Source organism: Meles meles, chromosome 6 (assembly GCF_922984935.1).
Source record: "Meles meles chromosome 6, mMelMel3.1 paternal haplotype, whole genome shotgun sequence".
Taxonomy (NCBI): Eukaryota; Metazoa; Chordata; class Mammalia; order Carnivora; family Mustelidae; genus Meles; species Meles meles.
The window spans coordinates 40939468-40966494 of record NC_060071.1 but is presented as its reverse complement, the minus strand read 5'-3'; the positions used below and the strand labels follow the sequence as shown (position 1 = coordinate 40966494).

The 27027-nt window shown below is 39.4% G+C and overlaps 1 long non-coding RNA gene across 1 annotated transcript; it reads right to left on the bottom strand.

Moving 5' to 3' along the window:
* Positions 1 to 2159: 2159 nt before the first annotated feature.
* Positions 2160 to 13407, bottom strand: LOC123943971. Its single transcript, XR_006818709.1, has 5 exons — positions 13363 to 13407; positions 12200 to 12269; positions 11420 to 11589; positions 7542 to 7661; positions 2160 to 2194 (listed from the first exon to the last, which is right to left on the bottom strand). It is a non-coding gene; the product is annotated as an uncharacterized LOC123943971 (long non-coding RNA).
* Positions 13408 to 27027: the final 13620 nt, after the last annotated feature.

Genomic DNA, 27027 nt, shown 5'->3' with positions numbered 1-27027 from the left:
ATCACGAACCTGAAAACTGTAAAACCGCCGGGAAAAATTAAAGATGACCTAAATAAATGGATAGCTTACCACGTTCAAGGATTTGGAGACTCAATATTGTAAAGATGTTAATTCTCCTCAAATTAATTTACTGATTCAGTGCAGGATCAATCAAGATTCCAGCAGGTTTTTCTTTGGAAATTTTTTTTTTTTAAGATTTTATTTATTTATTTATTTGACAGAGAGAGACCACAAGTAGACAGAGAGGCAGGCAGAGAGAGAGAGAGGGAAGCAGGCTCCCCGCTGAGCAGAGAGCCCAATGCGGGACTCGATCCCAGTACCCTGAGATCATGACCCGAGCCGAAGGCAGCGGCTTAAACCACTGAGGAGAATACTAAAATTTATACATCAATGCAAACAGCCTATAATAGCCAAAGAATCAACTTGAAGAAATTGTTGGAGGATTTATATGATCAGATATCTAGACTTGGCATAAAGTGACAATGTTTCAGACAGGGTGATACTGCAGCAATGACAGATAAAACAGATCAGTGGAACAAAAAGAGGGTCCAGAAATAGGGCACCATATGTAATAGTAAGCTGATGTACAACAAAGCTGACACTCCAAACTTAGGGTAGTAAGATTTTTTTTCAATAAGAGAAGCTGGAGCAATTGAATGATTCACATGGAACAAACAGACCTTAACACTGTTTTACATCACTTATAAAAATTAATTTCAACTGGATTGTAGACCTAATATATAAGGAAATCAGTAATTTTCTAGAATAGGAGTTGATAAATGTTTTCTGTAAATGGCCAGATAGTCAATATTTTTGGTGACTATGGGTGACATAGTCTCTGTTGCAACTCCACAACTCTTTTGTTCTAGCACAAAAGAATCCTTAGACAATACATAAATGAATGGAAATGGCTGTGTTCCAATAAAAAATATATTTACCAAAACCTGTGGGCAGACCACATGGGCCATCATTTGCTGCCCCTGTTCTAGAACATAACATAGAAGAATTTTATGACCTTGGGGTAGGCAGTGATTTCTTAAATAAGACTCCCCCCAAAAATATGAACCACAAAAGATTGATAAAGTTCTTAAATTCTATTTCTGAAAAGACAGCATTGAGTCAAAGGCAAGACACAGCATAAAACAAGATATTCATGATATAAATGCATATGTATCTGTGTATGCATATATACCATATCATATATACAGCACATGTATCCAACAAACCACTCATAGCCACAATATCTAAATACCTACAAATAGATAAGAAAAAGATAAATAACTCAATGAAGATAGCTCAAACAAAGTGAGCAATAAACCTAAGGAGATACTTTGCAGAGACTACTAAGCATGGACATAAGAATCTGAAAAGATGTACTTTATGATCAGTCATCAGGGAAATGTAAATAAAAATAAAGCCATAATAAAAGATCAGTACACACTCAGCATGGCTACAATGAAAAAGACTGCCAATATGAAGTGGTGGCCAGGATATGGAGCAACTAGGACTGGAACTTTCATATATTACCAATGAGAATATAAATTGTTACAATCACTATGAATCACTGGGGTCTACTAAAGCCTCTCTTATCACCCAGCAGTTCCAACTGAGAAAATGCATGGTAGATGAGAGAAAATGTACGAACGTGTCACACAAAAGGCATGTACAAGACTATCATATCATTTTTCCTCATAACAGCCTGAGACTAGAAATAACTCAAATGCCTATTAATGGTAGAGTGAATAAATTGTAGAATACTACAAGCAGTTAAAAAGAACCGATAACACGGATAAGTATAACAGATAATACTAAACAAGAAAGATAATATTTTTTGAAAAAGTATAACAGATAATACTAAGCAAACAAACAAACAAAAAACCCCAGGCACAAAATTCTATTTCTATGAATTTCAGACAGACAAAATAATCTATGGTTGTGGGCACAATGGAGGGGCACAATGGAGCATTCTGGGGATAGTGGTTACGTGAGTAATACATATATAAAAATTCATTGGGCTATATACTTAAAATTTGTGCACTTTAATTTCAGTATGTCAAAACTCAAAATAATTTTTTTAAATCATAGAAATTTCATGAATATATTTTCACTGAAAGATTCAAACAACACTGAAAGACATAAGAGTAAAATATTAATCCTACCTTCATGTCTTGCTCTCCCATTCTTGCTGTCTTCCCTAAAGAAAAGAATCAAGTAAGCTTACTTCCAAATCAATTTCTATGCATTTACATGCATAAATACATGCCAATGTGTAGTAACATTTAAAAAATATACATTAATGCTTCACAATAATTCTATAATTTTAATTTTACCCTAAAAATACATCTTAAGCTCTTTCTAAGTCTAATGCAGATCAGCTTAAATTTTTTTTAAAGGTACACAATGTTCGTAGTATCAAGGTAACATAATAAATTCAGTAGTTTTCCAATTAGTGGAAATTTAGATTATTCCTATTTTTTCACTCTTCAAAACCAAGCTGCATCAAACATTCTTAAGTTTTCTTTGTGCACACAAATAAGTATTTCATGGTACACTATGAACAATTAACTTACTTTGGCTAAACCTGTAGAAACAAAATTGCTGAATAATAAAAATTGTATAATAATAATAATAATAATTGTATAATAAAAAATGTTTGGTAAATTCTACCAAATTGCTTTCCAGAAAGCCTTACAAGTTACATTCTGACCAAGTATACATAAAAATACCTGATTCCCTACATCTTTTTTTTTTTAAAGATTTTATTTATTTATTTGATAGACAGAGATCACAAGTAGGCAGAGAGGCAGGCAGAGAGATAGGAGGAAGCAGGCTCCCCGATGAGCAGAGAGCCAGATGCGAGGCTCAATCCCAGGACCCTGGGATCATGACCTGAGCCGAAGAGAGAGGCTTTAACCCACTGAGCCACCCAGGCACCCCTTCCTCACATCTTTTAAACATTAGATATTATCAATCTTTTTAAAAGTTTTTATTTAAATTCTAGTTAGTTAATATACAGTGTAATATTAGTTTCAGTTGTATATAAATATTATCAATCTTTTTAAAAATTATTATCAATCTTTTAAAATTCTGCCAGTTTTAAGGATATAAAAGAAAAAAAAGCAATTCACTCTTACTTTAAATTACACATCTTAAGTCAGACAAAGACAATAACCAAATGATCCTACTTGTATGTCAAACTTAAAAAGCAAAAAAAAAGCGAAAACAGAACCATAGATACGGAGAAAAAACTGATGGTTGCCAGAAGGGAGGGGGAAAGGGGATGGGCAAAATGAGGGAAGGGGAGGGAGAGATACAGGTCTGATACAGTTATGAAATGAGTAAGGCATGGGGATGAAAGGTACAGCAATAGGGAATATAATCAATGGTATGGTAATAACATTGTACTGTGACAGATGGTGTTTACACTTGCAGTGAGCATAGCACAGGTACAGAGATATTCCATCACTATGTTGTACACCTGAAACTAATGTAACATTGTGTGTCAACTGTATTTCAATTAAAAAATTATATTTCTATTCATTATTTATATTTCTTCCCACTGAAGTGATTATTCATATATTTCATAATGTTTCTTTTTTTAAAATATTTTATTTATTTGACAGAGAGAAATCACAACTAGGCAGAGAGGCAGGCAGAGGAGAGGAGGAAGCAGGCTCCCTGCGGAGCAGAGAGCCGGATGCGGGGCTCGATCCCAGGACCCTATTTCATAATGTTTCTATTAGGTTGTTTATATTTTCTTTATTGATTCTTTGGTGTTTATTACATATCATAAAATGTATTCAAAAACAGTTGAAAATATTGTCTCCTGGATTGTCACTTTTAACTATTCTTTTTCTTATCACATAGTACTGGCTAGAGCTCTCAAAACAACATTGAAAAACTTTAGTGTGAAAACTTCTGATATTTTATGATTAGGCATGATGCTTGTGTATACACATATCTTTCATTAAAATTGAGAAGTTTTTCCTACATATGGTTTGCTATAATCATTTTCTTCCTAATAAAAAATAGATGTCAAATTGTATTGAATGCTTTTTGGCTTCTCTTAAGATAATTATATCATTTTTGTCTTTGAGTATAATGATTTGTATTAATATATTCTGAATTTTGAATCAGCTTTGACTACCTTGGATAAATCCTACTTAGTTATGATTTTTCTACATTTCTATATAAATGTATTCATTTAAAAAACACATTTCTGGGTTCACTTTGCTAATACTTAGGATTTCTGTATTTGTGTTCATAAATACTATTTGTATTTCTACCAGGTTTTACTTTATAAGTTACAAGCATAACTTTTGATTTTATATTGGTAGGATTATTAAAGTTCATTATTAATAAAGCTTCTTATGGAATTGTTTCTTTCATCAACATGTATGTTCTTTATCTTGTTAAATTCTCTTTGCATTAATTTTTTTTTGTCTAACATTGTTATCACACAATCTATTTTTAATGCTTGCAGGATATATCTTTGCATGTGTTTTTATTTTTGACCTTCTTTTTAGATATAGTTCTTCTAAATAGCTTAGAGCTAGATGTACTCTTGCTTTACCAAACTTAAGATTCTCTGTCTTTATTGAAGAAATTGATTCCATTTGTCATGTATTGATTACTGATGGCTTGACTTTTTTCCTGCCATCTGGTTGTATGTGTGCACGTATCTTTTGTCATGCTTTTAGAACTTTCCTCGTCTCACTTCATCATGCCTTGTCTCTGGTGTCTTTCTATTGCCGTCATCTAGAATAGGGTTTGGCCTGCAAGCCAAATCGGTCTTGCTGCCTGTTTTATAAATAAAGTTTTATTGGACCACAATCATGACCATTCAATTACATATTATCTGTGGCTGCTTTCAGTCTACAGCAGTAGAGTTGAGTAGTTGGAACAGAGACTGAAAGAACCATAAGCAGAGAATATTTACTCTCCGGTATTTTACAGAAAAGTTCACGAACATCTAATCTAGATTTTAATTTTATGTTACTGATTTCTAAACATACACCATATTTAGATAACTACAAGTTAAATTTTTCTCTTCACTGTTCCTTGAACGTATTCATCTTTCTTAAATTCCTTATTTATTTTGTTAAAGTTCATCCTATAGTCTACTTTTTTAAAAAAAATATTTATTTATTTGACAGAGATCACAAGTAGGCAGAGAGGCAGACAGAGAGGGAGGAGGAAGCAGGCTCCCCGCGGAGCAGAGAGCCCAATGTGGGGCTCAATCTCAGGACCCTGGGATCATGACCTGAGCCAAAGGCAGAGGCTTTAACCCACTGAGCCACCAGGTGCACCTATAGTCTACTTTCAAGGAGATTCTGTGATACATAACTGCTAAGGCTTTTTATTTCAAAAATCCTGGTTTTTAAATTCTAAGTGTGGTTTGTGGTTTGTTTCATATTTATGAGACCCTCAGTCTCTCTGAGGATAACATATATTTGTAATAACTGTAACTATATATTTTACTTATAATTTTATTTTTCTTAAAATTCTAAGATAACATTTATAAAATAAATTTATACTTATCTTTTTATTTTATTTATTAGCTCTCTTTCCTCAAGTATTATTTCAGAATTTACTGAGTTTTGTGCCTCTAAAATGCAGATTATTCTTGTACTTTGTTAATAAGAATCCCTATTAGCCCTCTATTTCTGCTTAATGTGGATTGACTTTGGTGATTATAGGGAAAGGGAAAGACATACTGCTGAGCAGGATATTTTCAGAGTGAGGAGTCTCCCTCTCCCTCCTGAGATCCATTCTCCTATGCTATTCTTTGGCTCCTATGACCCCACAGCCTCACTGCTTTAATATGTGGACCAATATAAGCAGGAAAAGGGAAGGCAATCAGCAGTCTAACTGCTCCACATGCAGGATCTCAGTCCTTCTGGTCACTATCTTAGCACCCCCCATTCACTGAATCTGCTCTCTCTCAGCTGGGACCTTCCCTGAAATTGCTTCCACCTCCTTAGCTATCTTAAGCTTCTGAGTATTTGAGGTTCACTTGCTCTAGTTTGTTCATCCAAGTTCTGACACCACCATCTCCTAAAAATCTCTGATACACTGATGGCACTTTTTGTCCCCCATCCTGCTACCAATTATTTCCCTCTCCCTCCCCCCCTCCCATCTCTCAATCTTTTCTGTCATTTCATAAGATTTGGTAAAGATTAAGTTTCCCTCAGTCTGACATCTTGATTTAATCTTCATATATGGGATTCTTTAATTAACTCTTCCAAAACACCATTAAATACAATTTATTTCTGAGCAGTAACTTAAGACCGAATCATTTTTATATCAAAACATTTTAAAAGATATTCAGAAAGAGTATCTTTGATCCAGAAAGGAAACTGAAGCCTTACTCCAACAATATATTTGAGGGTATTAAAAATGATAAAATGACTTTCACCAACTATAGTGGAAAGGTCTATTTAGTCCTAAGTCACTTGTCTTTAAAAATAGGTTGGGGAGTCTACTTATTTAAAAAGTGTTCTTTCATGAGGAAGAGGGGCAGTGGTTGCAGAAGAACTGTAGTCATTTAGACATTGTTTTTCCAGTTAATAACAATCTTAACATATTAGGCAGCAGCAATCAGTGACATTTGTAGTCAGAAAAATTTGGCTATCAAGCTCATCCTGTTTTGGAACTCTACCCCTATCCTGCCATACACAATCCCTTGACTGCTGAGTAGCCTGTTCTAAATACATCACAAATTAACTTTAACAGTTTTAATGCTGATTTAAGGGAACACTTCCTAGAGTAGCTAGAAAGCATAGACTCTGACCCTGGGCCCAACTTTCTGGTTTTGGAGTCCCTGAAAATAAGAGTAGCTGGTTTCATTTGGCTTTCTTTAGGGACCTTAAAAGGGATGAATATGTTTGAAATTCCTATGACTACTCTGAATTCTCCCAAATGATTATTAACAACTTCTATTCTTTCTCCTTTTCTAGTCCCAGAGTTGTGAGTTGCCAGGGTTTGCTGTCAGACACCTCTGTATACTCCCAGAGCTTTCTGAGATAGAATTTGATGAACCTCCCTAATTTTTTTTGTTAGTTGTGGGTAAAAATTTTTTCCTTGCAATGAATGGTGCCTGTCTCACTATTTGCTGTGCCCCAATTTTAGCCTGGAAGGGTGTGAATATTTTTTCATGCTCTGATCAAGTTATCTCCTGAAGCAGCTGCCTCGGGCAGGATAGCTTTTAGTAACCACAACCTGTACTTCCCCAGATTTTAAAGTGGTGGTACATGGTCACCAGGCTACATTTGGTTTTCAGGGCTCCTATCACTGTTGGGGCCCTTGCACTCTCCCATCACCCCTTGTCTTTCCTTATCTTCTTTAACCTTCCCAGGAAGAAGGAAAAAAGGGAAAGTCATATTATTTTGGCTCTTACTGTGTGCTCACTGTGTGCCTTATGCTAGGTATTTTCATAAATATTTTCCATCAAACCCTCAAGCCTAACTGCACAAGGTAATTGTCCTTATCTCCACTTTTACCAGTTAGGAAACTGAGGCTCAGAAAGGAAAGGAACTTACCTGTGACTACGAAAGTGGCAAGTAGTAGGTCTGGGACGTGGACCCTAGACTCTAAGCTCCAAAGCCCAGAGGATCTGCCAGAGAAGAAGCCTCAAGCCTGGCTCACCCAAGAGCGTGGCTCTGAATGCAAATGAGAAACGAGAGCTGAAAGGAGAACATAACTCTTCTTGAAAGGTACAGAGCTGGCCAAAGTTTAAAACTGGAGAACTGGGGGAACCTGGTGGCTCAGTCAGTTAAGCATCCGGCTCTTGATTTTGGCTCAGGTTACAATCTCAGCGTTCTGAGATTGAGCCCTGTGTCAGGGTCCACAGTGGGCATGGAGTCTGCTTAAGATTCTCTTTCTCTCTCTACCCCAAATTTCTAAGGAAATGTTGAAAAAGAAAAACAAAACTGGGGCATCACGTTGCCTGATTTCAAGCTTGACTACAAAGCTGTGATCACCAAGACAGCATGGTACTGGCACAAAAACAGACACATAAACAAGTAGAAAAGAGTAGAGAGTCCAAATATGGACCCACAACTCTATGGTCAAATAATCTCTGACAAAGCAGGAAAAAATATACAGTGGAGAAAAGACAGTCTCTTTAATAAATGGTGCTGGGAAAATTGGACAGCTATGTATAGAAGAACGAAACTTGACCATTCTCTCACACGATACATAAAGATAAACTCAAAATGGATAAAACACCTCAACGTGAGGCAGGAATCTATCAAAATCCCAGAGGAGAACATAGGCAGTAACCTCTTCCACATCAGCCACAGCAACTTCTTTCAAGACATGTCTCCAAAGTCAAAGGAAAAAAAAAGCAAAAATGAACTTCTGGGATTTCAACAAGATAAAAAGCTTCTGAAGAGCAAAGAAAACAGTCAACAAAACAAAGAGGCAACCCACGGAATAGAAGATACTCACAAATGACACTACAGACAATGGGCTGATAGCCAAGATCTATAAAGAACTCTTCAAACTCAACACTCAAAAAACAGATAATTCCATCAAAAAATGGGCAGAAGACATGAGCAGACACTTCTCCAAAGAAGACATACAAATGGCTAACAAACACATGAAAAAATGTCCATCATCATTAGCCATCAGGAGATCCAAATCAAAACCACATTGAGATACCACCTTACACCAGTTAGAATGGCTTAAATTAACAAGACAGTAAACAACAACTGTTAGGTTGTGAAAAAAGATAAGCCCTCTTACACTGTTGGTGGGAAAGCACGTTGGTGCAGCCACTTTGGAGAACAGTGTGGAGATTCCTCAAGAAATTAAAAATAGAGCTTCCCTATGACCCTGCAATTGCGCTACTGGGTATTTACCCCAAAGATACAGATGTAGTGAAAAGAAGAGCCATCTGTACCCCAAAGTTCATAGCAGCAATGGCCACGATTGCCAAACTGTGGAAAGAGTCAAGATGCCCTTCAACAGACGAATGGATAAAGAAGATAAGGTTCATTTATACAATGGAGTATTATACCTCCATCAGAAAGGATGAATACCCAACATTTGTATCAAATGGACGGAACTGGAGGAGATTATGCTGAGTGAAATAAGTCAAGCAGAGAGAGTCAAGTATCATATGGTTTCACTTACTTGTGAAGCATAAGGAATAACATGGAGTACATGGGGAGATGGAGAGGAGAAGTGAGTTGGGGGAAATTGCGGAGGGGGGAGACGAACCATGAGAGACTGTGGACCCTGAGAAACAAACTCAGGGTTTTGGAGGGGAGAGAAGTAGGGAATTGGGTGAGCCTGATGGTGGTATTGCACCACACACATATTGCATGGAGCACTAGGTGTGGTGCATAACAACCTATCTTAGAACACTGAAAAAATAAAATTAATAAAAAAAAAAATTCTCTCCCTTTCTTTCCTTCCCCACCCCTCTCTTCCTTTCTAACAAAACAAAACAAAACAACACACACAACACACACACACACACCAAAGCAAACAAGCAAAAACACTGAAGAATTGTAGGACCAGAAGTCAGACTGAACAGACAAAATTGGCCGGTTTGGAAATTTTTGTAGAGTCAAGGAGACATAAATTTTCAGTATGGGTTAAGTAAGTTCTCAGTTCCTGCACTATTTTGGATAAGCCAGTAAGTTTTTTTTAATTAATTAATTAATTTGAGAGAGAGAGTGAGAGAGAGCATGAGAGGGGAAGCAGACTCCCCACAAAGCTGGGAGCCCGATGCAGGATTCAATCCCCCGACTCAGGGATCATGACCTGAACTGAAGGCAGTGATTTAACCAACTGAGCCACCCAGGCACCCAACCAGTAAGTTTTGTTATTGGCCCATTCTGCCTTTTTTCCCTCATTGGCCTAAATAAAAGAAGCCCTCTCCAATTCAATAACTGAATTCAATAAACATATACTGTTTGGCTACTTATGGTAAGGACGATGTTGTCCCTATATGTTGAAGATACAGAGAAGAATGAAAACATACTCCCTACCCTCATAAAGTTCATAGTACTGAGAGCCAGGGTTGGGGAGGACAGACCCAAGTAAACCTACAATTAACTTATAACGTGATCATATCTCTGACATAAGGCTATGCAAGTTTCTATAGGACCACAGAGAAAAGAGCTAACTCAACCAGGTTGGGGGTGGGCTGAGGAATGGATAAGGCAAGACTTCCAAGAGGATGCAATTCTTGACATATGACTGAGCCCTTCAGATGATCAGGACCATACTGTATGTATAAAACTCTTTTGGAGAAAGAGGGATTCACACCAAAGTAAGAGAGCAATGGGGACCTTTTCCTGGGGGTCTGAGAAGATAAATCAGTTGCTAGAACTATTTTGGAACTTAAAGAACTTTTAGTTCCCTAGCTGTCTTTAAGTTTCTATGAGGTCACTGTATGTCTGTTCCTAGGTTTCTGGGTGGTTATTCTGGATTTCCCCAAGGCCAGGACAATAATCTGTTCTTCCTCATTTGTGCCTTCTTACCCTGGAGCTCGATGAGGAAATCTACTCTGTTCCCCTCAACCCCTAGGCCTATTGCTCCTACTATTACTAAGCAACTATCACATCTTCTGGAAGCCTTTTCAGCCGTCTACTCTCAATTTCAGCTTACTTATTGCCTCTGCTTGTTGCTGTGGTCTAATGGTTTTTGAGGTCTGCCTTCTCATGTGTGTCTTTAGCTACTGTTTTTATTGCCACTGCTTACCCTCTATCATATTCGTATTCTCCAAGAAAGAAGCCAGTTTGTTAATAATTACTAACCTCTTCCTTGGGCAAAGCTCTCATACTTGGTTAACTCATAGGTCACTGTCTAGCCAGGGGATCGGTTGCCTTCATGTCGGAGCTGAGCCCTGTTTCAACCAGGGCCCCAGGGTTACAAGTGACAAAGATGTTGGCCTACAACTATAGAGCCATTTACAAGGCAGACATAGAAGGTAGCCAAGGATATAGTAGACAACCTAAAGCTAGGCTGATTGAGGAGAATGATGCTACAGATACATTTGAGCCACTATAAATGGAAAAGCAAAAAACATACTGACATCAACCATAATAGTCCCTTGGCTAACTTTAGGTAACAGTAAGGGGGGAAAAAGGATGAAGAAAAATAGAAAGTTTCTGGGAATAATGGGGCGCCTGGGTGGCTCAGTGGGTTAAAGCCTCTGCCTTCGGCTCAGGTCATGATCCTAGGGTCCTGGGATCGAGCCCTGTATCGGACTCTCTGCTCAGCAGGGAGCCTGCTTCCTCCTCTCTCTTTCTCTGCCTGCCTCTCTGCCTACTTGAAATCTCTGTCTGTCAAATAAATAAATAAAATGTTAAAAAAAAAAAAAAGAAAGTTTCTGGGAATAAGCATTTACAAGAAATAACACAGAAAATAAGGACATCCTAGGAAAGGAGACAAGTTGACCTACCTGACAGGAAATGGTCTTTTCTGAGGTGCTTAAGAAGATTATCCAAAGACTTCTTTCTTCTCTCATATACACGAGGTAGGAAGTGATGTCACGAAGATGATGACATAGGTTGTTCCTGACTTTTGCTCTCCTTCCAAGAATAACAAGAACTGGACACCATTGAGAGAATCCTAGAACAAACGGCGAGACAGAAGCAGCCCACTGTACCTCAGAGACCAAGACAGACTGCATTAGAAGGGTAAAAGAAGTACCTACACACTGACCACATGTCCCTCCCCCAGGCCAGTGCAGCATCTTGCAGAGAGGACTCCCCTGAGCCTCTGGTTCTTCCAGTGGGAAAGGAGAACTCAGAGGGAACAACCACTGCCCCCAGTACTGTGGGTAACTTTTCAGGAGCCCCTACTCTGATCTCAACTCATGGAGACTACAGGACAATCTGCAGAGGATAAACACTGGGAATGTGTGATAGAGAAGGGGAGAACGGCTGGCGACGACCAGCACAGAAATCTTGGCAGACCAGTGACCAGGTAGTAATCTCAATCAGTGACTCTGCTCATCCACAGAAGCAAGTAGAAGGGACACTCTACCAGGAAATTCAGGAGGGTGCAGATCTGCCTGATTCTGATCCTCAAAAGAAGTTTTTTCAATGCTAAGCCCAATTTGCCCATACCCAGACAAGTCGGTGAATCACAACTCCACCCACTATAGAGAACGCCTTCCAGCCCCATCTAACCAGAGGGGCTGGCAACAACTGGAACCGTGTGGCCCAGCAGCACTTACCTAAGGGGCAGGTAAGCACAACTGATCATCCACAGAGCAAAGCCAATACACAGCATGGAGAATTCTGGTGCTGTGAACAGATAGGGGGATCAATTCACAGCCAAGGCTGAGGGGAGCTCCCAGCCCTTCCCAACTGGAGAGATTTTGGGAAATTGAGTAGCCTCTCCCCCTCAAGACCAAGCAAGGATCTGAATCACAGGATCACCTGCTCTGCTGAATGTCTTTTGGCGTCTTCTGACCAGAAAGGCTGGCAAAAACACCTGGAAGCTGTGTGGCCCAACAGCACTTGTGCTGAGAGGCAGGTGAGCAGAGCTGATAGTTTACATAACAAACAATGGCCCTGCTCAGTCAGGGAACTTGGGGTGTTGGTTGGCTTAAGTTAAGACAACAAAGACCTTTACTGGCATTAGAGTTGCTTCTCCTGCTATGCCCAGGCAGGGAATCAAATTCATAGCCCTGCTCATCACTGACTATAACCTTTGGCCTGTCTGAACAGGGAACCCAAACAGAGCACATGGAATGCTGCATAGCCCATTGAACAGCCCTATACATAGTAGCACTAGAAGAGATAACACAACCCACGGCTTCCCTATATGTTGAGCAAAAGCAGTGGCCTCACCCAACCAGTGAATTAAGTGAACACTCTGGTCTGATCTGGGTCACCAAACATTGTGCCGTACAAGCCCTGGGTTCTATCCTGCTGTCCTGACAGGGCAAGAAAGGTAATTTATAGCCCCATCCATTACTGAATATAGCACCCCATCCTGACCATTTAGGAAGCCTGACTAGAAAGTCCAGGCAAACGCAGAGCTCATCCTATAGACTTACTTGGTTAGGGAGTCAAGTCAGTAGTCCTATCCAACAGTTCTCAACCAGTGATGCACCCCCTCATTCCTGTCCTCAGACTTCATATAGTTGCCTTGCCCTCGAATAGACCATAATAGCAGACCCCACCTGCCAAAGGATAATACCAGCAGACACACCCAGACACCCAAACTGAACTGATTGGTGAAGAACTGTCTCTGCCAAAGCAAACCTGTAAAGTCTGGAAGAGGAGTCAGATTACGCAAATGCACAGATGCCAACATAAGGAATCAAGGATTATGAAAAGTCAGATAAATACGATACCACCAAAGGAAACTAATAAAGCTCCAATAACTGACCCTAAAGAAATGGAGATCCATGAACTGGCACACGAAAAATTCAGAATAATTCTCTAAGGGAAGTTTAGTGACCTATGAGAAAACAGAGACAATTCAATGAAATTAGGAAAACAATGCATGAACAAAATAAGAAGTTTGACAAGGAAACAGTAACCATCATCAAAAAAATAAAGAGAAATCTTAGAGTTAAAAAATACAATAACTGAGGGGTGCCTGGGTGACTCAGTGGGTTAAGCTACTGCCTTTAGTTCAGGTCATGATTTCAGGGTCCTGGGATTGACCCCGCATCTGGCTCCCTACTCAGAAGGGAGCCTGCTTCCTCCCTCTCTCTTTGCCTGTCTCTCGGCCTACTTGTGATCTCTGTCTGTCAAATAAATAAATAAAATCTTAAAAAAAAAAAAAAAAAAAAGAAGAGGATTCCATAAGTCTGTGAGTGGATTTTTCAACAGAAACTTTCCAGGCCAGGAGATACCAGGATAACATATTCAAAATATTGAAAAAACACTCCTGTCAACCAGGATTCTATACCTGGCAAAGCTGACCTTCAGAGACAAAGGAAGGATAAAGACTTTCTCAAACAAATGAAAATTGAGGGAGCTCATTGTCACCAGGCTTGCCTTACAAGAAATGTTAAATGGAGTTCTTTGAATGGGGGCAAATGAACACACACTAACATCATAAAAACATAAAAAGTTAGTGTAAATCTCACTAATAATGGTAAATCATACTTAGATTCTGCAATATAGTAATAGTAGTATATAATTCAGTTATAATTCTATTGATTAAAAGTATTATATTGTAGTAAATATAACCATAGCTATAATAATCTGTTATTAGCTATACAATCTAAAAAACATATAAACTGTAACAGCAATAACTGAAAATATGAGGGAGAGGAGAAGTAAAAGTATAAAGTTTACAAATTCAGTCAAAGTTGTTATCTGCTTAACATAGAATGGTATAAGTTTAAGATATTTAATGCAAGACTATCTATGGTCCTTATAAAAAAACAATAAAGAAGTCAAAGCATACTAATACCAAAAGAAAAAAATCAAAACAAATAAAAAAGACAGCAGGATAAGAAACAAAGAACAATACATCTATAAAACAACCAGAAAACATCAAAATGGCAGTAGTAAGTCCTTACCTATCATCAATTACTTTAAACATAAATGAATTAAATTCTACAATTAAATACAGAGAATGACTGATGGATTAAAAAAAAAAAGATCCAAAATTATATGGCCTATGAGACTCACCATTGCCTTACAGACATACATAGACAGAAAGACGGGATAGAAAAAGACTTTACAAGCAAATGGTAATAAAGAAAAGCAGGAGTAGCTATGCTTATATCAGACAAAATAGAGTTTAAACTAAAATAGAAAGACAAAGAAGGTCAATACATCCAGAAGGTATGACAGTTATAAGTATTTATGTGCCTAACATTGGAGAACTTAAATACATAAAGCAAAAACTAACCAAGCTAAAAAAAAAAAGGAAGTAAAATGGTATTACAATAATAATTGGGGCCTTTAACACCCCACTCTCAACAATGGATAGGTCATCCAGATAGAGAATAAGAAAATAGTGGATCTGAACAACACTATGGACCAAATCACCTAAATATATATAGAACATTCTGTCCAACAACAGCAGAATATGCATGCTTCTCAAGCACACAGCAACATATTCTAGAATGGGCCATATGTTAGGTCACAAAACAAATTTTAGCAAATTCAACAAGGTTAAAACCCTCCGGGTATCTTCTCTGACTACAATGGCATAGAATTAGAAGTCAATCACAAATGAAAAGCTGAAAAATTCATAAATATATGGAAATTAAACATCACTCTTCTGAAGAAGCAATAAATCAAAAAAGAAATTAAAGGGAAAATTTAAAAATTTCCATGAACCCACCTAAAAAATCAATGAGTGCAGGGCACCTGGCTGGCTCAGTGGTAGAGCATAGGACTCTTGATCTTGGATTGTGAGTTCAAGCTTCACCTTCGGTACAGATATCACTTAAGAATAAAATCTTTAAAAATAAATAAGTAAAAATAAAAATTTTATTGAAACAAGCAAAAATGGAAACACAACACACCAGAACCTGTGGGATGCAGCAAAAGCAGTTCTACAAGAGTTCATAGCAATAAATGTCTATATTAACAAGCAAGAAAGATACCAACCTAACTCTACACCTCAAGGAACTAGAAAAAGAAGAACAAACTGAGCCCAAGGTTAGCAGAAGAAAGGAACTAGTTAAGATTTGAGCAGAAATAAATAAAATGGAGAAAAGAAAAATAATACAGAAGATTAAAGCAAACTAAGACTTGGTTCTTTGAAAAGATAAACAAAACTGACAAACCCTTAGATAAACTAACCAAGGAAAAAAGAGAAAGGACCCAAATCAACAAAATTATAAATGAAAAAGGAAACATTACAACTGACATCATAGGAATTCAAAGACTCCTAAGAGGCTATTACGAACTACTATATGCCAACAAACCAGATAACCTAGAAGATATGGAAACATTAACTTACTCAGACTGAATCAGGAAGAAATAGAAAATGTATACAGAACATTTGAGTAAAGAGACTGAATCAGTAGTCAAAAACTTTCCAACGAGGAAAAGCCCAGGACCAGATGGCTTCACGGGTGAACTTTACCAAATATTTAAAGAATTAACAGCAATCCTTCTTAAACTCTTCCAAAAAGTCAAAAGGGAGGGAATACTCCCAAACTCATTTTACAAGGCTAGCATTATTCGAAGAGAACACTACTAGAAAACTATAGGCTAAAATCTCCTATGAATATAGACACAAAAATTCTCAATAAAATACTAGCAAACTCAATTCAGCAACACAGTAAAAGGACCATTCACCATGATCAAAAGAGATTTATCCCTGAGAGGCAAAGACGGTTCAACAACACAAATCAACCAATGCAATACATCGTATTAATAGAATGAATCATATGATCATGTCAATAGATAACCAAAAAAGCATCTGACAAATTCAACATTAGTTCATGATAAAAACTGAGGCACAGAACGAACATATCTCAGCGTAATGAAGGTCATATATATGACAGGCCCAGAGCTAACATCATACTCAGTGGTGAAATGATGAAAAATTTTCCTCTAAAATCAGGAACAATCAGGGTGCCCACTCAATCCATTCATATTCACCATAGTACTAGATGTCCTAGATAGAGCTATGAGGCAAGAAATAGAAATAAAAGGTATCAGAATTGGAAAGGAAGAAGTAAAATTATCTCTATTTGCAGATGACATGATTCTTACAGATAAAATCCTATAGACTCAACCTAAAAACTGTTAGATCTAACCAATGATTTCAGTAAAGTTACAGGACACAAGATTAACATCCAAAAATCAGTAATGAGGCACCTGGGTGTCTCAGTCAGTTGAGTGTCTGACTCTTGATTTTGGCTCAGGTCATGATCTCAGGGTCTTGAGATAGAGCCCTGCATTGGGCTCTGTGCTCAGCAGAGAGTCTGCTTGAGATTCTTTCTCTCTCTCTATCCTGCTCCCTCTCCCTTTCTCTCTCAAATAAATAAATAAATCTTTAAAAACAAAACAAAAATCAGTAACATCCCCATTTACAATAGCATCAAAAACAATAAAATACTTAGAAATAAATTTAACTAAGGAGGTAAAAGATCTCTACTCAAAAACTACAAGGCACTGATGAAAGAAATCAAAGAAGACACTAAATGGAAAGGTATCCCATGTTCAAACACTAGAAGAAGTAATACTGGTAAAATGTCATTATTACCAAAAGCCATCTATGGGTTGAATGCAATCCCTATTAAAATTCCAATGGCATTTTTGACAGAAGTGGGAAAAATACTTCTAAAACTTATATGGAACCACAAAGACTCTGAATGTCTAACAAATCCTGAGAAAGAAGAACAAAACAGGAAACATCACATTTATTTATTTATTCATTCATTAGAGAGAGAGAGCATAAGCAGAGGAAAAAGCAAGCTCCCCAGTAAGCAGGGAGCCCATTGTGGGACTCGATCTGAGGACTCTGGGATCATGACCTGAGCCGAAGGTAGATGCTTAACCAACTGAGCCACCCAGGCATCCCTGACATCACACTCTCTGACTTCAAGCTATTTTATAAAGGTATAATCATAAAAGTCTGATACAAAAATATATGATGCTGGCATAAAAACAGATATATAGATCAATGGAACAGAATCAAGAACCCAGTAATAAACTCAAGCATTTTAGTCAACTTATAGTTGACAAGAGAGCCAAGAATACTCAATGGAGAAGACAGTCTTTGCAATAAATGCTATCGGGATAATTAGATACACACAGGTAAAAGAATGAAACTGGGCCCATATCTTAAACCACTCAAAAAAATTAACTCAAAATGTTTTAAGGACTTAAATGTAAGACCAGAAACCATGGAACTCCTGGAAGAAAACACAGAAATAAAGCTCCTTGACAATGGATCTTTGTAATGATTTTTGGATATGACACTTAAAGCATAAGCAACAAGATAAAAAATAAGTGAGTACATTAAACTAAAAGGCTTTTGGGCATCAAAAAACTCAAACAGGGGCACCTGGGTGGCTCAGTGGGTTAAGCCTCTGCCTTCAGCTCAGGTCATGAGCTCAGGGTCCTGGGATTGAGCCCCGCATCGGGCTCTCTACTCGGCGGAGAGCCTGCTTCCCCCCCTCCTCTGCCTGCCTCTCTGCCTATTTGTGATCTCTCTGTCAAATAAATAAATGAAATCTTAAAAAAAAAAAACCCAAACAAAAAAAATCAATAAAGTGAAATGACAACCTAGAGAATAGGAAAAAATATTTGCTAACTTTATATCTGATAAGAGTTTAACATCCAAAATATAAAAAACTCCTACAACTCAATAGCAAACAAACAAAATCAATTAAAAAATGGGTAGAGGACTGGAACAGACATTTCTCCCAAAAGATGTATGAAAGAATAACAGATATACGAAAAGATGTTCAACATCACTAATCATTAGGAAAATGTAAATTAAAACCACTTAATCTCAGGAAACAAACTGAGGGTTGCTGGGGTGTGGGGAGGGATAGGGTGGCTGGCGGATGGACACTGGGGAGGGTATGTGTTATGGTGAGTGCTGTGAATTGTCTAAGACTGATGAATCACAGACCTGTACCCCTGAAACAAATAATACATTATATGTTAATTAAAAAAAAAAACCACAATGAGACATCATCTCATATCTGTTAGAATGGCCATCACCAAAAAGACAAGTGATAACAAATGCTGGCATGAATGTGGAGAGAAGGGAACTCTTACGCACTGTTGGTAGATCTGTGAATTGGTACAGCCACAATTAAAAACAGCATACAGGACTCTCAAAAATTGTAACATATAACTACCATATGATCCAGAATTCTACTTCTGGGAATATACTCCCCAAAGGAAATAAAAATAGTAATTTGAAAGCTATCTGCACCTCCATGTTCATAGCAGCATTATTTATAATAGCCAAGACATGGAAACATCCTAACAGTCCAATGACTGGAAGAATGGATAAAGAAGTTGTGATAAATACATACGTAATGTATATATTCAATTGGAATATATGATATTATGTTATACATGGAATATATATAAAATGAAATATATAATATTCAATCATTTAAAAAAAAAACAAGGAAATCTTACCATTTGTAACATATGGATGACCTTGAAGGTATTATCCTAATTGAAACAAGTCAGGGACGGCTGGGTGGCTCAGTTGGTTAAGCATCTGTCTTCCGCTCAGGTCATGATACCGGGGTCCTAGGACTGAGTCTCACATAGGGCTCCTTGCTCAGCAGGGAGCCTGATTCTCCCTCTGCCTGTTTTGCGTGTTCTGCCTGTAGCTCTCCATGCTTCTGCTCTCTCTGACAAATAAATAAAATCTTAAAAAAAAAAAAAAAGAAATCAGAAAGAGAAAAATAAATATTCTATTTTTTTTTTTCACTTACAGGTGGAATCTAAAATACAAGTCATAGAAAAAGAGATGGGACTTGTTACCAGAGACAGAGGGTGGGGGAGGGGAAACTGGGGGAAGGTGGTCAAAAGGCATAAACTTCTGGTTATAAGTAAGTACTACCGATGTAATGTACAACAGGATGACTACGGCTAACACTGCTATATAAGGAAAGTTAAGAGAGCAAATGCTATGAGTTCTCATTACAAGCAGAACATTTTTTTTCCTTTTTCCTTTTCTTCTTTTTTTCTTATTATTGTATCTATACTAGAGAATGATGTTAGCTCACCGACTGTGGTAATCACTTCATAATAGGTGCAAATCAAACCATGCTGTATACCTTAAACTGACACAGTGATGTATCTCAATTTTTCCTCAATAAAACTAGACACAGTACACGACATAAAGACCATAGTGAGTATGATGGTTAGTTTTATGCTCAGATTGGCTAGGCTCATGTCAGTTAATCTAAGTGTTGCTATGAAGGTATTCTGTGGATGTGGTTTATATCTACAATCAATTGACTTTAAGTAAAGAAGATTATCATTATTAATCTGGGTGGGCTCCATCCAACCAGGTGAAAGGCCTTACGACCAAAACTGAGGTTGTCCTGAGGAAGAAGAAATCCCAACTCTGGATTCCAGTGTCTGTTTCTATCCAAGAGCTTCTGGCCTGTTGGTCTACCTTAAAAATTTTGCACTTAACCACCAACCGCCACTATTAGGTAAGCCAAGTCTTTTAAATTATATATTATAATAAAATAATTATAATAAATGTTTGATAAGCAGTCATAACAGATATGCAGTCGTAATAGATATTATAGTAAGTTATTATTCATACATGTGTATATGCATCTATCTATATATATACACATACATATTATATATATACATACAGACACACACACACGTATCTCCTACTGATTGTAGGAGATAGAACCTGACAGAACCCTGCCTTGCCTGTATGGAAGCAGACTTGGAATTTGGTACCCCATATAATGTTTACCAGCTGTTATCTCCAATTAGGTTAGTCTCCTGTCTTTCCCTATCCGTGTTCACTTTCCTATTTCTGTTCACACTGGTTTTCCCTTCTGATTTGTCTCCACTCCTTCTCCCACCTTATAAACTCTGTCCCTCTCTTTACACTCCAGCTCTATCCAAGACTTCCATGAAAGTGCTTTGTACTTTAGCTCCTTTTGCTCTTCTCTTTCTCTAAACTCCCTCAGTAGTTATTAGCCGGGCTAGTCACTGCAATTCTTAACCTTACAGATCTCACCTAACACTGTTTTGTATTTAGTATCTATCACTAGTGGGTATAAATTTGCATGTATAAATCTGGGTGTGCAAGAATTATCACAACTCTTTATTCTGATTCAATCAAATTAAATTCAGCTCAGACATAACTGACCCAGCCTCAATTCTGTTGGAGTAGAAGGAAACCCAATCTTAGTTATTAGTGGGCTATCCTCTTTTCCTCCTTAGGTGTACACTAGAACCTGAAAGACTTATGTTAAGCCTAGAATATGGGGGAAGACAGACTTTGACATACTCATTGTTCAGGGATATATGGCCCCTAGAAGCCAAGTAACAGCTCTGCTCATAAAACAAAAGTGGCAGGGGGATTCAGCCACACTAGGATCATCGTGCAACCATCTGAGGTTTGGATATCTCTTGGGGTGTTCTAGAAAGCAAAACTGGTACTTCTATTACTGGAGCCCTGATCTTTGAAATCTTTGAGAGTTTGGGGAAATTTTTTCTTTCTCTACAATTCCATCCACCCATAACCCCTCCTTCCTTCTTTCTTTCCCTTGCTTCCCAGATGCTCCACTTCTTTAACCCTCCAACAAAATCTCAAGGAGCAAGGAACCTGGAAAGCAGACTGGCAGGCACAATTCCAGGGATAAAACACTGACACTTCATTCTAAGGTCCTGTGGCCCAGGAGGCTTCATTTTCAATGTGAATCATTCCTGTCAGAGAGGAACACAACACTTTCCTGAAGCCTGTTTGGAATAGAGGGAAGGGGAAAATATAAGAACATAAACCAAATTAATAGCCCCAGTCAGTTATCCTGTTACATACCTTTACTTACTTACTTATTTATTTATTTTTGGTCCCCTGTATTTTTACTGCACTTTAAAAAATATGTGTGCTGAGAGTTCTAGTCTTAAATTATGAACTTCTTGAAGATTCAAACAATATTTTATTTACCATTTATTTTTAAATCTTTCTGACATCCCATTATAATAATAATAAAATTACTTAAATGTGCCTTGAAATGAATTGAGGAATGAGAGAGTTTGTGGATCACTGATTAGGCTCCACCAGTCTGGACAGCACTGGTGTTGACCTTCTCATTGTAGGGTTGGCTTTAGTGTCTTCTCATTGTCACTTTTAGGATTTGTTAAATATGTTTTTTCTTTACCTCCTTTTGTTCACAGCTGCTGCTAGGCTGAATTTCCAAGATATCAAATTTCTACTTGGGACCTTTCTGACCCCAAGTAAAAGTAAACGCTTCCTTTAGCATTTAGCCAGATGATACTAACTTGAACCTTTTTAATATCAAGAAAATTGCAGGTTCACAACATAAACATGTATATGGTAACAACAGTGGAGAATTTCTAAGTGAAATCAAAGCGGTACCTGGCATTCATTTTCACAGTACCTTTCACTTGAAGAGCCAAGTACACTTTGAGAGCTTTTATCCCATTAATCCTTAGAAATAAACTGAAAGAATGGCTTGTATAGATAGGGTGACAGAGCCAGGTAATGACAGTGTTAACACCCTACTGCCTCGCCTGGTATTAGAGTAGTTAGCTACTTTGCCTTAACAAACCATTGTTTTAATGATATAAAGGAATATTTGTGCTCTAACAAGAGAATTCCAATTTTCACATCATACTTACATTAGTAAGTATGGCATGGAGAAAATTTATCCAAATTTGCCAATGTGTACTTGGTTTTGAACCCTCCAACTTGCTTCTTCTATAATCTTGCTTTCTTTATTGTCCTCTTTCCCCTCCCACCACCTCACTTCGTCTAATCCTAGTAAGACTGAAAACTCAATAACATTACAGCTGGAACTGAATACATCAGCTCCTCTAAAACTATATGCATTTTGAAAGACAGCAGCCTAGCCCAAATACGTGATCCATCACTTCCTGAAACAGAGTTTTCGGAGGTGGAAAGCCTTCCTTCCTTATCCCTATACATAATAACATGTGGGTGATTACATATTCTACTTTCAACTCCTAGGAGGAAAAGTTTGCAATGGAAGAGGCAGAGGATGGAATGAAGGGAAAAGAGGGTGAGCAGACTTTTCATTTTCAAGGGAAGGAAAACAGAATAGGGTCCAAAGTTATCTTTTCCATATTTGTAAACCACCATATTTGCAGAAATGAAATGTACACCTTAGGCACTTAATGAATATTAACTATTGATGAAATCCATTTTAGGCCTCATCTTTTGTCAGAACAATCATAACTAACAACACAGAGTAACATCTTGTAAAATGGGCTTGTGTCCCCCTCTCCTTCCTTTCCTTCCCCTATACACTCCATCAAGGATCTGAGCACCAACCTAACACTGGGCTATGCATTATTCACTCATCCCTTGTGCTCTGTCATGGCTTCATACCAGTGCTTATGCTAAAATCCTCCTCCCTCAGTGCTCTGCCTATTGAACTATTCATCCAACGAGACTCAATTCAAATGCTAGCCAGGAGGCCTTCTCTAAACAGCTGTTTTACCCTAGACAAGACCAATACCTCCCTCCACTATGTCTCCGTAACATTAGCAGACATGATTCTATTGTAGAACTCATCACCTTGCACAATCAATATATGTTATGTCTCTCTGCTCCAAAGAATGCAAACTATTTCAACTTGGGACCAGGTTCTTACATATGTATGTATGTATGTATTTATATTTTGGGGGCTAATACTATTACATATCAGGCATGACAAATATATGATAAATGTATATGCTATAGTCTGGACAGTATGAAAAATTTACAAAAAGAGACAAGGTTTACAGATATAGAAGAACATGATGATGTAATATATTGGGCTAAGAAAATCAAGGCTAAGTACCTCCTGCATTCAACAAATATTTACTCAATATCTAGGAGCTAAGAATTGTATCCCAGGACTACCAGGATAAATAAAACACAGCCACTACCTTTGAGGTGCTCACAGTCCACCTCGTGGATTGTCTCTTTCTATGTGTACAGCACTTCCATGGTTTATGTATCAATTTACATGTTGTTCCTCATAACAACCCTGTGAAATAGGTCACTATTTTCACTTTTATAGAGAGGGACACAAAAGGTTTGCATTCCCAGGTCTCTTGACTCAACAACCAGAGTCTTTCTACCCTACTACAACAATGTTTCTCAAAATTTTCCACTGGAGTACACTTTCACAGGGAGAATAGACTTACACTCCTCAGGGTTGGGAAATAGAAGCTCAAAATCTAGTGTTATCTTAAAAATCCGTGCTTACTCTAATGTTTTCCATTACTTCTCACTGAGTCAAACTGAAGTTCTAAGAAAATGAGCCACATTGTTTCTGGGTGCTTCAGGGACCTTAGCACAGGGTTTCATGACCACAGGGGAATGCACACAATTTCAGAAGTACATGGCTACACTGCTACCTTTACTCAGGGTGCCTGGATTTGGTGTGAGTCCCTACTCAAGATTTTGGGTAATTTTATAAGGTTTCTTTCAGGTTTCTAAACCTAAGCTTATTTTATCTATAGTCCTCTCTGAAGACTGCAATAAAACACACTCTACTCCCAGATGTTGAGGGAGAAGTGGGGCTGATCCCTTCTTCCTTGCAAAGATGTCTCATTCTGACAATTGGGTCTCTTCAATCTGATACTCTCCACCACCTCCTTCACTGCTGGTTGAACCCAAGAGTCCCAGATGTCTCCTCCAACTGCCTGTTGGTCCCTGAAGGCCCCAAAGGCTCAACAAGGCCCTCTCGACAGCACCGCTGGGCAGCTCAGGGTTGACCCCTCTAGTGGCAACTGGGGTAACATGGCTCTTTCATGGAACGGATAAAAAAAGTTGTACTCGGGAAGCCAGCCTGTGTGACACCCAGTAGCACACTTTAAAAGAAAGTCTTGTTTCTCAGCTTTCTTTTCCTAAGATCTTTGGCGGGTCTTAGATAAAGAAATATTATCTTTCTTGAATGAGATCCCCCACTCCCTAAGATCACCCTCTCCCAGGGTGTGGCAAGGTGAAGCCATCATTCTTTCCTGATGGAGTAAAAATGAGAATCTGGGGGACTTGGTAACTTTCCTGAATGCTTTTTTTTTTCTTCCTCCATCTTCCCCATGGACATAGAGTTCACATATACATTCAAGATCTTTCAGTATTACATCATTTCCAGCAAGGGTTGCAGATTGTGGAATTAGACTTCCAGGATCAAACTCCTGGCTCCCTCATTATTGGATAACTTTAAGAATGTTATTTAACCTCTCTAAGCTTCTGTTTCATCTGCATAATAGGTGAACAATAGCACCTACAGTATATATAGTTTGGGAAGGAGTAACTATGATAATGTATAGAGAGTGCTAGATCTGGCATACTGAATGTGCTCAACGAACATTAGCTATTTTTATTCTTCTTCAAAGTTCCTGTCTAGTACACACCATGTCTATCAATTTGGTACAGAAAAATACTCTTTAGATAGGACACAAAGGTACATGTGCAAAATGAAGTAATAAACAACGTATATTTTCCTAAAGTGGCTAAGCTAATAATGACCTTAGGTAATTTGCATTAAACGGCAGTGCAAAGGGTATCAGGATGCCTGAAATCCTCATGGAGGAGCTGTGTTTTGTACCCAGGTGTCCTTCCTCCCTCCCATTCCTCCACACCCAGCTGTCTGCATCTATGAGTATTCAGGGTGAATCTGGGAGCCAGGCCTGAGTACACCCTGGTGCAAAAGCAAGAGAGTTCCAGGGCAAGGCAGGGCACAGAGCACTCCAAAGCCAGGAAGCCCAAGCCAATCAGATTCCCCACCCAGGACTCTAAAAGGTGGCAGAGCCTCATGGCCCAAAGTCCAAGCACAGCAGGAAAGTGGCCAGAGAACCTGATAGGTAGAAACCTGATAGAAACTGTCAGAAAAGTCAAAGCTGAAGAGCTCACAACACCCACAGGCCCAGAGAAAGGTCAGTGTGAGTTGAGCAGCTGTTCCATCTGGTGCCAGATCTGGCCTTGGCTGTTGTCTTCTACCGCCTAGCAGTTTAGGCCTCCCTGATCAGCCCCACCTAGAAAAGCCAATTCTTCTGCTCTTAAAGGGGACTTGCTTGTTCCTAGCAGACTCTTATTCTCACTGGCCCAAACTGTCTCCTAAGTATGAGTGGGCAGAAGGGCGCAGAGAGTGCGTCCAAGAGTTCAACGGGCTTCAAAGGAAGGTGCTTCTGGCCGGAGCCTGAGCCTCCATGTTGCGAGAACTGCACGCCTTTCTCTCAGAAGCAGGCAGGGGCCTTGGCTGCCAGGGACCCTGACAAGCCGCGACTTGAGCTGTGCCTTAGAGCCTGGGTTGGCTTGAGAGCGGTATAGAGGAGGGAGGGAGGGCATTCCTGGAAAGGGGGTGGGGTGGGGAGGTGAGGGGAACAGCATGAGCAAAGGCACGAAGGAAGAATGAATCTGCTGCGTGTTGAGAATGGCATGGAGACTTCACTGATTGGAGCCGGGAGTTCTTGCAGGGGGATGGAGGCAGCTATGATTGGATAACTAAAGTGGGGCCAGATTTGGAGGGCTTTGAATGCCCGACTGAGAAACACTCAACCCAGCTCCTGACTTGCGATTTCCGTTCAAGACTGAATTACCTAAAGGGTGGTTAATTCCAAAGGGTGCTCTTCTTTGGGGGCTTCTGGAAAGTCAGCGTAGCCTCTTACCTGCTTCAATTCTCTTCACTTACCCAGGGAGAAAGCAGTCCTCACTTGTCGAGGGGCGGGGGGAAAATGTTGATTAATTGTACTTTTCCTGATTTGAAGATGCCAGAAAAAAACCCAAGTCCCATTTCCACGCCAAATATTATATTTGGTTTCTCCTCCTCCTCCTCATGCAAGTTCTCTTTCTCTCGCCAGCACCTCCCCCCACGTTTTCCTGCTCTCTCCTCCACCAGCTCCGCCAGTCCCCTCCTCGGCCCTGGCCGCGCGCGATCCGGGTCGAGCTGGCCCGCGCCCGCCCTGCGCACCCGTGCGCCCCCCTCCCGGCCCCCCGCGCCCGCGCCCGCGCCCGCGCCCGCGCCGCGCCTGTAACCCGCACACGCTGGTCCACGCCCCCCCACCCCCGCCCCCGGCGGAGCGGTAGGTGTTTTGCCGTCTGCGCCGGGCCGCAGTGCGGCTGCGCGCACTAGGCTGCCTCCCGGGCTGGCAGGGCAGCGGCGGCCGCGGTGGCGGCGGGGCCGGGAGCGAGCGGCGGCGGCGGCGGCGGCGTGGGGAGTGGCGTGGAGCCGAGCCTGGGGCTGCAGCAGCGAGGGCCCCGGGCGTAGAAAGCCTCGAGGGGAGAAAGGAAGGCCGGGCCGCGGAGTCACTGAGTGGCCGTTCTTGGATTTGGGGGAGCCTTGCCCCCCCACCTTGTCTTCAGACGTCCCCTCCTCATCCCCCCAGCCCCGGCCGCTGACGGGAGGAGGCGGCGGCGGGGGGC